The 13,986-nt window shown below is 43.8% G+C and overlaps 20 non-coding genes across 20 annotated transcripts; all 20 read left to right on the top strand.

Annotated features, from left to right (window-relative positions):
- The first annotated feature begins 231 nt into the window (after window positions 1-231).
- TRNAW-CCA (transfer RNA tryptophan (anticodon CCA)) lies at window positions 232-303 on the top strand. The gene has a single exon. It is a non-coding gene; the product is annotated as a tRNA-Trp (tRNA).
- A 592-nt stretch (window positions 304-895) lies between these two features.
- Window positions 896-967, top strand: TRNAW-CCA (transfer RNA tryptophan (anticodon CCA)). Its single transcript has one exon. It is a non-coding gene; the product is annotated as a tRNA-Trp (tRNA).
- A 1,256-nt stretch (window positions 968-2,223) lies between these two features.
- On the top strand, window positions 2,224-2,295 carry TRNAW-CCA (transfer RNA tryptophan (anticodon CCA)). Its single transcript has one exon. It is a non-coding gene; the product is annotated as a tRNA-Trp (tRNA).
- Window positions 2,296-2,887: 592 nt separating this feature from the next.
- Window positions 2,888-2,959, top strand: TRNAW-CCA (transfer RNA tryptophan (anticodon CCA)). Its single transcript has one exon. It is a non-coding gene; the product is annotated as a tRNA-Trp (tRNA).
- A 239-nt stretch (window positions 2,960-3,198) lies between these two features.
- TRNAW-CCA (transfer RNA tryptophan (anticodon CCA)) lies at window positions 3,199-3,270 on the top strand. Its single transcript has one exon. It is a non-coding gene; the product is annotated as a tRNA-Trp (tRNA).
- A 592-nt stretch (window positions 3,271-3,862) lies between these two features.
- Window positions 3,863-3,934, top strand: TRNAW-CCA (transfer RNA tryptophan (anticodon CCA)). The gene has a single exon. It is a non-coding gene; the product is annotated as a tRNA-Trp (tRNA).
- A 592-nt stretch (window positions 3,935-4,526) lies between these two features.
- On the top strand, window positions 4,527-4,598 carry TRNAW-CCA (transfer RNA tryptophan (anticodon CCA)). Its single transcript has one exon. It is a non-coding gene; the product is annotated as a tRNA-Trp (tRNA).
- Window positions 4,599-5,190: 592 nt separating this feature from the next.
- Window positions 5,191-5,262, top strand: TRNAW-CCA (transfer RNA tryptophan (anticodon CCA)). The gene has a single exon. It is a non-coding gene; the product is annotated as a tRNA-Trp (tRNA).
- Window positions 5,263-5,854: 592 nt separating this feature from the next.
- On the top strand, window positions 5,855-5,926 carry TRNAW-CCA (transfer RNA tryptophan (anticodon CCA)). Its single transcript has one exon. It is a non-coding gene; the product is annotated as a tRNA-Trp (tRNA).
- Window positions 5,927-6,518: 592 nt separating this feature from the next.
- Window positions 6,519-6,590, top strand: TRNAW-CCA (transfer RNA tryptophan (anticodon CCA)). Its single transcript has one exon. It is a non-coding gene; the product is annotated as a tRNA-Trp (tRNA).
- A 592-nt stretch (window positions 6,591-7,182) lies between these two features.
- TRNAW-CCA (transfer RNA tryptophan (anticodon CCA)) lies at window positions 7,183-7,254 on the top strand. The gene has a single exon. It is a non-coding gene; the product is annotated as a tRNA-Trp (tRNA).
- A 592-nt stretch (window positions 7,255-7,846) lies between these two features.
- Window positions 7,847-7,918, top strand: TRNAW-CCA (transfer RNA tryptophan (anticodon CCA)). The gene has a single exon. It is a non-coding gene; the product is annotated as a tRNA-Trp (tRNA).
- A 592-nt stretch (window positions 7,919-8,510) lies between these two features.
- On the top strand, window positions 8,511-8,582 carry TRNAW-CCA (transfer RNA tryptophan (anticodon CCA)). Its single transcript has one exon. It is a non-coding gene; the product is annotated as a tRNA-Trp (tRNA).
- Window positions 8,583-9,174: 592 nt separating this feature from the next.
- Window positions 9,175-9,246, top strand: TRNAW-CCA (transfer RNA tryptophan (anticodon CCA)). Its single transcript has one exon. It is a non-coding gene; the product is annotated as a tRNA-Trp (tRNA).
- Window positions 9,247-9,838: 592 nt separating this feature from the next.
- On the top strand, window positions 9,839-9,910 carry TRNAW-CCA (transfer RNA tryptophan (anticodon CCA)). The gene has a single exon. It is a non-coding gene; the product is annotated as a tRNA-Trp (tRNA).
- Window positions 9,911-10,502: 592 nt separating this feature from the next.
- Window positions 10,503-10,574, top strand: TRNAW-CCA (transfer RNA tryptophan (anticodon CCA)). Its single transcript has one exon. It is a non-coding gene; the product is annotated as a tRNA-Trp (tRNA).
- A 1,256-nt stretch (window positions 10,575-11,830) lies between these two features.
- Window positions 11,831-11,902, top strand: TRNAW-CCA (transfer RNA tryptophan (anticodon CCA)). Its single transcript has one exon. It is a non-coding gene; the product is annotated as a tRNA-Trp (tRNA).
- Window positions 11,903-12,494: 592 nt separating this feature from the next.
- Window positions 12,495-12,566, top strand: TRNAW-CCA (transfer RNA tryptophan (anticodon CCA)). The gene has a single exon. It is a non-coding gene; the product is annotated as a tRNA-Trp (tRNA).
- A 592-nt stretch (window positions 12,567-13,158) lies between these two features.
- On the top strand, window positions 13,159-13,230 carry TRNAW-CCA (transfer RNA tryptophan (anticodon CCA)). Its single transcript has one exon. It is a non-coding gene; the product is annotated as a tRNA-Trp (tRNA).
- Window positions 13,231-13,822: 592 nt separating this feature from the next.
- TRNAW-CCA (transfer RNA tryptophan (anticodon CCA)) lies at window positions 13,823-13,894 on the top strand. The gene has a single exon. It is a non-coding gene; the product is annotated as a tRNA-Trp (tRNA).
- Window positions 13,895-13,986: the final 92 nt, after the last annotated feature.

Below are 13,986 nucleotides of genomic sequence, written 5' to 3' on the forward strand. Positions count from 1 at the left end.
GGTTTAACAAAAGTGAGCAAGCAGACATGACACACAATGCCAGTTTTTGCCTCCTGCATCTAGTTTGACATGCAGCAGCAAGAGCTTGTTGCGCAACGGTTGTGCGTTTCACTCCACATCAGAAGATTGTGCCTAGAAATCACATCCAAATCAAATCAGACTTTTCATGATCCAGTACAGATACATGATCGAAAAGAGTGCTGAACAGGGTCAGAGCACTCAAGTTTCATTGACCTTGTGGCGCAACGGTAGCGCGTCTGACTCCAGATCAGAAGGTTGCGTGTTCAAATCACGTCAGGGTCATCTGACATTTTACTCATCAACTACAAAAAATTGTTCAAAAACACTGTGGAATTGAGTTACGGCAAAAAAACAAACTTCTTTGACCTTGTGGCATAAATAAGCGTCTCTCAATGGAAGACCAGAAAGTTGCATGTGAAAATGACATTTGCACCACACTCTAAAAAAATGGAGTGAACTGGCCATGTGACATGACTGCGCTCTACGCAACCTTGATTCAAATACACATGCATCACGGCTCCACTTTTGGCACCCAAAAGAGGCCGAAGACTTTGTCAAAAGATAGCTTGACGGCACTTCAGATGCTGGAGAACCTAGCCCATATGGGGATCAAAAGCTGAAACCTCCGTGTTATTAGAACCACGGTTTAACAAAAGTGAGCAAGCAGACATGACACACAATGCCAGTTTTTGCCTCCTGCAACCAGTTTGACATGCAGCAGCAAGAGCTTGTTGCGCAACGGTTGTGCGTTTCACTCCACATCAGAAGATTGTGCCTAGAAATCACATCCAAATCAAATCAGACTTTTCATGATCCAGTACAGATACATGATCGAAAAGAGTGCTGAACAGGGTCAGAGCACTCAAGTTTCATTGACCTTGTGGCGCAACGGTAGCGCGTCTGACTCCAGATCAGAAGGTTGCGTGTTCAAATCACGTCAGGGTCATCTGACATTTTACTCATCAACTACAAAAAATTGTTCAAAAACACTGTGGAATTGGGTTACGGCAAAAAAACAAACTTCTTTGACCTTGTGGCATAAATAAGCGTCTCTCAATGGAAGACCAGAAAGTTGCATGTGAAAATGACATTTGCACCACACTCTAAAAAAATGGAGTGAACTGGCCATGTGACATGACTGCGCTCTACGCAACCTTGATTCAAATACACATGCATCACGGCTCCAGTTTTGGCACCCAAAAGAGGCCGAAGACTTTGTCAAAAGATAGCTTGACGGCACTTCAGATGCTGGAGAACCTAGCCCATATGGGGATCAAAAGCTGAAACCTCCGTGTTATTAGAACCACGGTTTAACAAAAGTGAGCAAGCAGACATGACACACAATGCCAGTTTTTGCCTCCTGCATCTAGTTTGACATGCAGCAGCAAGAGCTTGTTGCGCAACGGTTGTGCGTTTCACTCCACATCAGAAGATTGTGCCTAGAAATCACATCCAAATCAAATCAGACTTTTCATGATCCAGTACAGATACATGATCGAAAAGAGTACTGAACAGGGTCAGAGCACTCAAGTTTCATTGACCTTGTGGCGCAACGGTAGCGCGTCTCACTCCAGATCAGAAGGTTGCGTGTTCAAATCACATCAGGGTCATCTGACATTTTACTCATCAACTACAAAAAATTGTTCAAAAACACTGTGGAATTGAGTTACGGCAAAAAAACAAACTTCTTTGACCTTGTGGCATAAATAAGCGTCTCTCAATGGAAGACCAGAAAGTTGCATGTGAAAATGACATTTGCACCACACTCTAAAAAAATGGAGTGTACTGGCCATGTGACATGACTGCGCTCTACGCAACCTTGATTCAAATACACATGCATCACGGCTCCACTTTTGGCACCCAAAAGAGGCCGAAGACTTTGTCAAAAGATAGCTTGACGGCACTTCAGATGCTGGAGAACCTAGCCCATATGGGGATCAAAAGCTGAAACCTCCGTGTTATTAGAACCACGGTTTAACAAAAGTGAGCAAGCAGACATGACACACAATGCCAGTTTTTGCCTCCTGCATCCAGTTTGACATGCAGCAGCAAGAGCTTGTTGCGCAACGGTTGTGCGTTTCACTCCACATCAGAAGATTGTGCCTAGAAATCACATCCAAATCAAATCAGACTTTTCATGATCCAGTACAGATACATGATCGAAAAGAGTGCTGAACAGGGTCAGAGCACTCAAGTGTCATTGACCTTGTGGCGCAACGGTAGCGCGTCTGACTCCAGATCAGAAGGTTGCGTGTTCAAATCACGTCAGGGTCATCTGACATTTTACTCATCAACTACAAAAAATTGTTCAAAAACACTGTGGAATTGGGTTACGGCAAAAAAACAAACTTCTTTGACCTTGTGGCATAAATAAGCGTCTCTCAATGGAAGACCAGAAAGTTGCATGTGAAAATGACATTTGCACCACACTCTAAAAAAATGGAGTGAACTGGCCATGTGACATGACTGCGCTCTACGCAACCTTGATTCAAATACACATGCATCACGGCTCCACTTTTGGCACCCAAAAGAGGCCGAAGACTTTGTCAAAAGATAGCTTGACGGCACTTCAGATGCTGGAGAACCTAGCCCATATGGGGATCAAAAGCTGAAACCTCCGTGTTATTAGAACCACGGTTTAACAAAAGTGAGCAAGCAGACATGACAGACAATGCCAGTTTTTGCCTCCTGCATCTAGTTTGACATGCAGCAGCAAGAGCTTGTTGCGCAACGGTTGTGCGTTTCACTCCACATCAGAAGATTGTGCCTAGAAATCACATCCAAATCAAATCAGACTTTTCATGATCCAGTACAGATACATGATCAAAAAGAGTGCTGAACAGGGTCAGAGCACTCAAGTTTCATTGACCTTGTGGCGCAACGGTAGCGCGTCTGACTCCAGATCAGAAGGTTGCGTGTTCAAATCACGTCAGGGTCATCTGACGTTTTACTCATCAACTACAAAAAATTGTTCAAAAACACTGTGGAATTGAGTTACGGCAAAAAAACAAACTTCTTTGACCTTGTGGCATAAATAAGCGTCTCTCAATGGAAGACCAGAAAGTTGCATGTGAAAATGACATTTGCACCACACTCTAAAAAAATGGAGTGAACTGGCCATGTGACATGACTGCGCTCTACGCAACCTTGTCAGGGTCAGAGCACTCAAGTTTCATTGACCTTGTGGCGCAACGGTAGCGCGTCTGACTCCAGATCAGAAGGTTGCGTGTTCAAATCACGTCAGGGTCATCTGACATTTTACTCATCAACTACAAAAAATTGTTCAAAAACACTGTGGAATTGGGTTACGGCAAAAAAACAAACTTCTTTGACCTTGTGGCATAAATAAGCGTCTCTCAATGGAAGACCAGAAAGTTGCATGTGAAAATGACATTTGCACCACACTCTAAAAAAATGGAGTGAACTGGCCATGTGACCTGACTGCGCTCTACGCAACCTTGATTCAAATACACATGCATCAGGGCTCCACTTTTGGCACCCAAAAGAGGCAGAAGACTTTGTCAAAAGATAGCTTGACGGCACTTCAGATGCTGGAGAACCTAGCCCATATGGGGATCAAAAGCTGAAACCTCCGTGTTATTAGAACCACGGTTTAACAAAAGTGAGCAAGCAGACATGACACACAATGCCAGTTTTTGCCTCCTGCATCTAGTTTGACATGCAGCAGCAAGAGCTTGTTGCGCAACGGTTGTGCGTTTCACTCCACATCAGAAGATTGTGCCTAGAAATCACATCCAAATCAAATCAGACTTTTCATGATCCAGTACAGATACATGATCGAAAAGAGTGCTGAACAGGGTCAGAGCACTCAAGTTTCATTGACCTTGTGGCGCAACGGTAGCGCGTCTGACTCCAGATCAGAAGGTTGCGTGTTCAAATCACGTCAGGGTCATCTGACATTTTACTCATCAACTACAAAAAATTGTTCAAAAACACTGTGGAATTGGGTTACGGCAAAAAAACAAACTTCTTTGACCTTGTGGCATAAATAAGCGTCTCTCAATGGAGGACCAGAAAGTTGCATGTGAAAATGACATTTGCACCACATTCTAAAAAAATGGAGTGAACTGGCCATGTGACATGACTGCGCTCTACGCAACCTTGATTCAAATACACATGCATCACGGCTCCACTTTTGGCACCCAAAAGAGGCCGAAGACTTTGTCAAAAGATAGCTTGACGGCACTTCAGATGCTGGAGAACCTAGCCCATATGGGGATCAAAAGCTGAAACCTCCGTGTTATTAGAACCACGGTTTAACAAAAGTGAGCAAGCAGACATGACAGACAATGCCAGTTTTTGCCTCCTGCATCTAGTTTGACATGCAGCAGCAAGAGCTTGTTGCGCAACGGTTGTGCGTTTCACTCCACATCAGAAGATTGTGCCTAGAAATCACATCCAAATCAAATCAGACTTTTCATGATCCAGTACAGATACATGATCGAAAAGAGTGCTGAACAGGGTCAGAGCACTCAAGTTTCATTGACCTTGTGGCGCAACGGTAGCGCGTCTGACTCCAGATCAGAAGGTTGCGTGTTCAAATCACGTCAGGGTCATCTGACATTTTACTCATCAACTACAAAAAATTGTTCAAAAACACTGTGGAATTGAGTTACGGCAAAAAAACAAACTTCTTTGACCTTGTGGCATAAATAAGCGTCTCTCAATGGAAGACCAGAAAGTTGCATGTGAAAATGACATTTGCACCACACTCTAAAAAAATGGAGTGAACTGGCCATGTGACATGACTGCGCTCTACGCAACCTTGATTCAAATACAGATGCATCACGGCTCCACTTTTGGCACCCAAAAGAGGCCGAAGACTTTGTCAAAAGATAGCTTGACGGCACTTCAGATGCTGGAGAACCTAGCCCATATGGGGATCAAAAGCTGAAACCTCCGTGTTATTAGAACCACGGTTTAACAAAAGTGAGCAAGCAGACATGACACACAATGCCAGTTTTTGCCTCCTGCATCTAGTTTGACATGCAGCAGCAAGAGCTTGTTGCGCAACGGTTGTGCGTTTCACTCCACATCAGAAGATTGTGCCTAGAAATCACATCCAAATCAAATCAGACTTTTCATGATCCAGTACAGATACATGATCGAAAAGAGTGCTGAACAGGGTCAGAGCACTCAAGTTTCATTGACCTTGTGGCGCAACGGTAGCGCGTCTGACTCCAGATCAGAAGGTTGCGTGTTCAAATCACGTCAGGGTCATCTGACATTTTACTCATCAACTACAAAAAATTGTTCAAAAACACTGTGGAATTGGGTTACGGCAAAAAAACAAACTTCTTTGACCTTGTGGCATAAATAAGCGTCTCTCAATGGAAGACCAGAAAGTTGCATGTGAAAATGACATTTGCACCACACTCTAAAAAAATGGAGTGAACTGGCCATGTGACATGACTGCGCTCTACGCAACCTTGATTCAAATACACATGCATCACGGCTCCACTTTTGGCACCCAAAAGAGGCCGAAGACTTTGTCAAAAGATAGCTTGACGGCACTTCAGATGCTGGAGAACCTAGCCCATATGGGGATCAAAAGCTGAAACCTCCGTGTTATTAGAACCACGGTTTAACAAAAGTGAGCAAGCAGACATGACACACAATGCCAGTTTTTGCCTCCTGCATCTAGTTTGACATGCAGCAGCAAGAGCTTGTTGCGCAACGGTTGTGCGTTTCACTCCACATCAGAAGATTGTGCCTAGAAATCACATCCAAATCAAATCAGACTTTTCATGATCCAGTACAGATACATGATCGAAAAGAGTGCTGAACAGGGTCAGAGCACTCAAATTTCATTGACCTTGTGGCGCAACGGTAGCGCGTCTGACTCCAGATCAGAAGGTTGCGTGTTCAAATCACGTCAGGGTCATCTGACATTTTACTCATCAACTACAAAAAATTGTTCAAAAACACTGTGGAATTGGGTTACGGCAAAAAAACAAACTTCTTTGACCTTGTGGCATAAATAAGCGTCTCTCAATGGAAGACCAGAAAGTTGCATGTGAAAATGACATTTGCACCACACTCTAAAAAAATGGAGTGAACTGGCCATGTGACATGACTGCGCTCTACGCAACCTTGATTCAAATACACATGCATCACGGCTCCAGTTTTGGCACCTAAAAGAGGCCGAAGACTTTGTCAAAAGATAGCTTGACGGCACTTCAGATGCTGGAGAACCTAGCCCATATGGGGATCAAAAGCTGAAACCTCCGTGTTATTAGAACCACGGTTTAACAAAAGTGAGCAAGCAGACATGACAGACAATGCCAGTTTTTGCCTCCTGCATCTAGTTTGACATGCAGCAGCAAGAGCTTGTTGCGCAACGGTTGTGCGTTTCACTCCACATCAGAAGATTGTGCCTAGAAATCACATCCAAATCAAATCAGACTTTTCATGATCCAGTACAGATACATGATCGAAAAGAGTGCTGAACAGGGTCAGAGCACTCAAGTTTCATTGACCTTGTGGCGCAACGGTAGCGCGTCTGACTCCAGATCAGAAGGTTGCGTGTTCAAATCACGTCAGGGTCATCTGACATTTTACTCATCAACTACAAAAAATTGTTCAAAAACACTGTGGAATTGGGTTACGGCAAAAAAACAAACTTCTTTGACCTTGTGGCATAAATAAGCGTCTCTCAATGGAGGACCAGAAAGTTGCATGTGAAAATGACATTTGCACCACACTCTAAAAAAATGGAGTGAACTGACCATGTGACATGACTGCGCTCTACGCAACCTTGATTCAAATACACATGCATCACGGCTCCACTTTTGGCACCCAAAAGAGGCCGAAGACTTTGTCAAAAGATAGCTTGACGGCACTTCAGATGCTGGAGAACCTAGCCCATATGGGGATCAAAAGCTGAAACCTCCGTGTTATTAGAACCACGGTTTAACAAAAGTGAGCAAGCAGACATGACACACAATGCCAGTTTTTGCCTCCTGCATCTAGTTTGACATGCAGCAGCAAGAGCTTGTTGCGCAACGGTTGTGCGTTTCACTCCACATCAGAAGATTGTGTCTAGAAATCACATCCAAATCAAATCAGACTTTTCATGATCCAGTACAGATACATGATCGAAAAGAGTGCTGAACAGGGTCAGAGCACTCAAGTTTCATTGACCTTGTGGCGCAACGGTAGCGCGTCTGACTCCAGATCAGAAGGTTGCGTGTTCAAATCACGTCAGGGTCATCTGACATTTTACTCATCAACTACAAAAAATTGTTCAAAAACACTGTGGATTTGGGTTACGGCAAAAAAACAAACTTCTTTGACCTTGTGGCATAAATAAGCGTCTCTCAATGGAGGACCAGAAAGTTGCATGTGAACATGACATTTGCACCACACTCTAAAAAAATGGAGTGAACTGGCCATGTGACATGACTGCGCTCTACGCAACCTTGATACAAATACACATGCATAACGGCTCCACTTTTGGCACCCAAAAGAGGCCGAAGACTTTGTCAAAAGATAGCTTGACGGCACTTCAGATGCTGGAGAACCTAGCCCATATGGGGATCAAAAGCTGAAACCTCCGTGTTATTAGAACCACGGTTTAACAAAAGTGAGCAAGCAGACATGACAGACAATGCCAGTTTTTGCCTCCTGCATCTAGTTTGACATGCAGCAGCAAGAGCTTGTTGCGCAACGGTTGTGCGTTTCACTCCACATCAGAAGATTGTGCCTAGAAATCACATCCAAATCAAATCAGACTTTTCATGATCCAGTACAGATACATGATCGAAAAGAGTGCTGAACAGGGTCAGAGCACTCAAGTTTCATTGACCTTGTGGCGCAACGGTAGCGCGTCTGACTCCAGATCAGAAGGTTGCGTGTTCAAATCACGTCAGGGTCATCTGACATTTTACTCATCAACTACAAAAAATTGTTCAAAAACACTGTGGAATTGAGTTACGGCAATAAAACAAACTTCTTTGATCTTGTGGCATAAATAAGCGTCTCTCAATGGAAGACCAGAAAGTTGCATGTGAAAATGACATTTGCACCACACTCTAAAAAAATGGAGTGAACTGGCCATGTGACATGACTGCGCTCTACGCAACCTTGATTCAAATACACATGCATCACGGCTCCACTTTTGGTACCCAAAAGAGGCCGAAGACTTTGTCAAAAGATAGCTTGACGGCACTTCAGATGCTGGAGAACCTAGCCCATATGGGGATCAAAAGCTGAAACCTCCGTGTTATTAGAACCACGGTTTAACAAAAGTGAGCAAGCAGACATGACACACAATGCCAGTTTTTGCCTCCTGCATCTAGTTTGACATGCAGCAGCAAGAGCTTGTTGCGCAACGGTTGTGCGTTTCACTCCACATCAGAAGATTGTGCCTAGAAATCACATCCAAATCAAATCAGACTTTTCATGATCCAGTACAGATACATGATCGAAAAGAGTGCTGAACAGGGTCAGAGCACTCAAGTTTCATTGACCTTGTGGCGCAACGGTAGCGCGTCTGACTCCAGATCAGAAGGTTGCGTGTTCAAATCACGTCAGGGTCATCTGACATTTTACTCATCAACTACAAAAAATTGTTCAAAAACACTGTGGAATTGGGTTACGGCAAAAAAACAAACTTCTTTGACCTTGTGGCATAAATAAGCGTCTCTCAATGGAAGACCAGAAAGTTGCATGTGAAAATGACATTTGCACCACACTCTAAAAAAATGGAGTGAACTGGCCATGTGACCTGACTGCGCTCTACGCAACCTTGATTCAAATACACATGCATCAGGGCTCCACTTTTGGCACCCAAAAGAGGCCGAAGACTTTGTCAAAAGATAGCTTGACGGCACTTCAGATGCTGGAGAACCTAGCCCATATGGGGATCAAAAGCTGAAACCTCCGTGTTATTAGAACCACGGTTTAACAAAAGTGAGCAAGCAGACATGACACACAATGCCAGTTTTTGCCTCCTGCATCTAGTTTGACATGCAGCAGCAAGAGCTTGTTGCGCAACGGTTGTGCGTTTCACTCCACATCAGAAGATTGTGCCTAGAAATCACATCCAAATCAAATCAGACTTTTCATGATCCAGTACAGATACATGATCGAAAAGAGTGCTGAACAGGGTCAGAGCACTCAAGTTTCATTGACCTTGTGGCGCAACGGTAGCGCGTCTGACTCCAGATCAGAAGGTTGCGTGTTCAAATCACGTCAGGGTCATCTGACATTTTACTCATCAACTACAAAAAATTGTTCAAAAACACTGTGGAATTGAGTTACGGCAAAAAAACAAACTTCTTTGACCTTGTGGCATAAATAAGCGTCTCTCAATGGAAGACCAGAAAGTTGCATGTGAAAATGACATTTGCACCACACTCTAAAAAAATGGAGTGAACTGGCCATGTGACCTGACTGCGCTCTACGCAACCTTGATTCAAATACACATGCATCACGGCTCCACTTTTGGTACCCAAAAGAGGCCGAAGACTTTGTCAAAAGATAGCTTGACGGCACTTCAGATGCTGGAGAACCTAGCCCATATGGGGATCAAAAGCTGAAACCTCCGTGTTATTAGAACCACGGTTTAACAAAAGTGAGCAAGCAGACATGACAGACAATGCCAGTTTTTGCCTCCTGCATCTAGTTTGACATGCAGCAGCAAGAGCTTGTTGCGCAACGGTTGTGCGTTTCACTCCACATCAGAAGATTGTGCCTAGAAATCACATCCAAATCAAATCAGACTTTTCATGATCCAGTACAGATACATGATCGAAAAGAGTGCTGAACAGGGTCAGAGCACTCAAGTTTCATTGACCTTGTGGCGCAACGGTAGCGCGTCTGACTCCAGATCAGAAGGTTGCGTGTTCAAATCACGTCAGGGTCATCTGACATTTTACTCATCAACTACAAAAAATTGTTCAAAAACACTGTGGAATTGGGTTACGGCAAAAAAACAAACTTCTTTGACCTTGTGGCATAAATAAGCGTCTCTCAATGGAGGACCAGAAAGTTGCATGTGAAAATGACATTTGCACCACACTCTAAAAAAATGGAGTGAACTGGCCATGTGACCTGACTGCGCTCTACGCAACCTTGATTCAAATACACATGCATCACGGCTCCACTTTTGGCACCCAAAAGAGGCCGAAGACTTTGTCAAAAGATAGCTTGACGGCACTTCAGATGCTGGAGAACCTAGCCCATATGGGGATCAAAAGCTGAAACCTCCGTGTTATTAGAACCACGGTTTAACAAAAGTGAGCAAGCAGACATGACACACAATGCCAGTTTTTGCCTCCTGCATCTAGTTTGACATGCAGCAGCAAGAGCTTGTTGCGCAACGGTTGTGCGTTTAACTCCACATCAGAAGATTGTGCCTAGAAATCACATCCAAATCAAATCAGACTTTTCATGATCCAGTACAGATACATGATCGAAAAGAGTGCTGAACAGGGTCAGAGCACTCAAGTTTCATTGACCTTGTGGCGCAACGGTAGCGCGTCTGACTCCAGATCAGAAGGTTGCGTGTTCAAATCACGTCAGGGTCATCTGACATTTTACTCATCAACTACAAAAAATTGTTCAAAAACACTGTGGAATTGGGTTACGGCAAAAAAACAAACTTCTTTGACCTTGTGGCATAAATAAGCGTCTCTCAATGGAAGATCAGAAAGTTGCATGTGAAAATGACATTTGCACCACACTCTAAAAAAATGGAGTGAACTGGCCATGTGACCTGACTGCGCTCTACGCAACCTTGATTCAAATACACATGCATCAGGGCTCCACTTTTGGCACCCAAAAGAGGCCGAAGACTTTGTCAAAAGATAGCTTGACGGCACTTCAGATGCTGGAGAACCTAGCCCATATGGGGATCAAAAGCTGAAACCTCCGTGTTATTAGAACCACGGTTTAACAAAAGTGAGCAAGCAGACATGACACACAATGCCAGTTTTTGCCTCCTGCATCTAGTTTGACATGCAGCAGCAAGAGCTTGTTGCGCAACGGTTGTGCGTTTCACTCCACATCAGAAGATTGTGCCTAGAAATCACATCCAAATCAAATCAGACTTTTCATGATCCAGTACAGATACATGATCGAAAAGAGTGCTGAACAGGGTCAGAGCACTCAAATTTCATTGACCTTGTGGCGTAACGGTAGCGCGTCTGACTCCAGATCAGAAGGTTGCGTGTTCAAATCACGTCAGGGTCATCTGACATTTTACTCATCAACTACAAAAAATTGTTCAAAAACACTGTGGATTTGGGTTACGGCAAAAAAACAAACTTCTTTGACCTTGTGGCATAAATAAGCGTCTCTCAATGGAGGAACAGAAAGTTGCATGTGAACATGACATTTGCACCACACTCTAAAAAAATGGAGTGAACTGGCCATGTGACATGACTGCGCTCTACGCAACCTTGATACAAATACACATGCATAACGGCTCCACTTTTGGCACCCAAAAGAGGCCGAAGACTTTGTCAAAAGATAGCTTGACGGCACTTCAGATGCTGGAGAACCTAGCCCATATGGGGATCAAAAGCTGAAACCTCCGTGTTATTAGAACCACGGTTTAACAAAAGTGAGCAAGCAGACATGACAGACAATGCCAGTTTTTGCCTCCTGCATCTAGTTTGACATGCAGCAGCAAGAGCTTGTTGCGCAACGGTTGTGCGTTTCACTCCACATCAGAAGATTGTGCCTAGAAATCACATCCAAATCAAATCAGACTTTTCATGATCCAGTACAGATACATGATCGAAAAGAGTGCTGAACAGGGTCAGAGCACTTAAGTTTCATTGACCTTGTGGCGCAACGGTAGCGCGTCTGACTCCAGATCAGAAGGTTGCGTGTTCAAATCACGTCAGGGTCATCTGACATTTTACTCATCAACTACAAAAAATTGTTCAAAAACACTGTGGAATTGAGTTACGACAAAAAAAAAAACTTCTTTGATCTTGTGGCATAAATAAGCGTCTCTCAATGGAAGAACAGAAAGTTGCATGTGAAAATGACATTTGCACCACACTCTAAAAAAATGGAGTGAACTGGCCATGTGACCTGACTGCGCTCTACGCAACCTTGATTCAAATACACATGCATCAGGGCTCCACTTTTGGCACCCAAAAGAGGCCGAAGACTTTGTCAAAAGATAGCTTGACGGCACTTCAGATGCTGGAGAACCTAGCCCATATGGGGATCAAAAGCTGAAACCTCCGTGTTATTAGAACCACGGTTTAACAAAAGTGAGCAAGCAGACATGACAGACAATGCCAGTTTTTGCCTCCTGCATCTAGTTTGACATGCAGCAGCAAGAGCTTGTTGCGCAACGGTTGTGCGTTTCACTCCACATCAGAAGATTGTGCCTAGAAATCACATCCAAATCAAATCAGACTTTTCATGATCCAGTACAGATACATGATCGAAAAGAGTGCTGAACAGGGTCAGAGCACTCAAGTTTCATTGACCTTGTGGCGCAACGGTAGCGCGTCTGACTCCAGATCAGAAGGTTGCGTGTTCAAATCACGTCAGGGTCATCTGACATTTTACTCATCAACTACAAAAAATTGTTCAAAAACACTGTGGAATTGAGTTACGGCAAAAAAACAAACTTCTTTGACCTTGTGGCATAAATAAGCGTCTCTCAATGGAAGACCAGAAAGTTGCATGTGAAAATGACATTTGCACCACACTCTAAAAAAATGGAGTGAACTGGCCATGTGACCTGACTGCGCTCTACGCAACCTTGATTCAAATACACATGCATCAGGGCTCCACTTTTGGCACCCAAAAGAGGCCGAAGACTTTGTCAAAAGATAGCTTGACGGCACTTCAGATGCTGGAGAACCTAGCCCATATGGGGATCAAAAGCTGAAACCTCCGTGTTATTAGAACCACGGTTTAACAAAAGTGAGCAAGCAGACATGACACACAATGCCAGTTTTTGCCTCCTGCATCTAGTTTGACATGCAGCAGCAAGAGCTTGTTGCGCAACGGTTGTGCGTTTCACTCCACATCAGAAGATTGTGCCTAGAAATCACATCCAAATCAAATCAGACTTTTCATGATCCAGTACAGATACATGATCGAAAAGAGTGCTGAACAGGGTCAGAGCACTCAAGTTTCATTGACCTTGTGGCGCAACGGTAGCGCGTCTGACTCCAGATCAGAAGGTTGCGTGTTCAAATCACGTCAGGGTCATCTGACATTTTACTCATCAACTACAAAAAATTGTTCAAAAACACTGTGGAATTGGGTTACGGCAAAAAAACAAACTTCTTTGACCTTGTGGCATAAATAAGCGTCTCTCAATGGAAGACCAGAAAGTTGCATGTGAAAATGACATTTGCACCACACTCTAAAAAAATGGAGTGAACTGGCCATGTGACCTGACTGCGCTCTACGCAACCTTGATTCAAATACACATGCATCAGGGCTCCACTTTTGGCACCCAAAAGAGGCAGAAGACTTTGTCAAAAGATAGCTTGACGGCACTTCAGATGCTGGAGAACCTAGCCCATATGGGGATCAAAAGCTGAAACCTCCGTGTTATTAGAACCACGGTTTAACAAAAGTGAGCAAGCAGACATGACACACAATGCCAGTTTTTGCCTCCTGCATCTATTTTGATATGCAGCAGCAAGAGCTTGTTGCGCAACGGTTGTGCGTTTCACTCCACATCAGAAGATTGTGCCTAGAAATCACATCCAAATCAAATCAGACTTTTCATGATCCAGTACAGATACATGATCGAAAAGAGTGCTGAACAGGGTCAGAGCACTCAAGTTTCATTGACCTTGTGGCGCAACGGTAGCGCGTCTGACTCCAGATCAGAAGGTTGCGTGTTCAAATCACGTCAGGGTCATCTGACATTTTACTCATCAACTACAAAAAATTGTTCAAAAACACTGTGGAATTGGGTTACGGCAAAAAAACAAACTTCTTTGACCTTGTGGC

This window comes from Eleutherodactylus coqui, chromosome 2 (assembly GCF_035609145.1).
Source record: "Eleutherodactylus coqui strain aEleCoq1 chromosome 2, aEleCoq1.hap1, whole genome shotgun sequence".
In the NCBI taxonomy this organism is placed as follows: domain Eukaryota; kingdom Metazoa; phylum Chordata; class Amphibia; order Anura; family Eleutherodactylidae; genus Eleutherodactylus; species Eleutherodactylus coqui.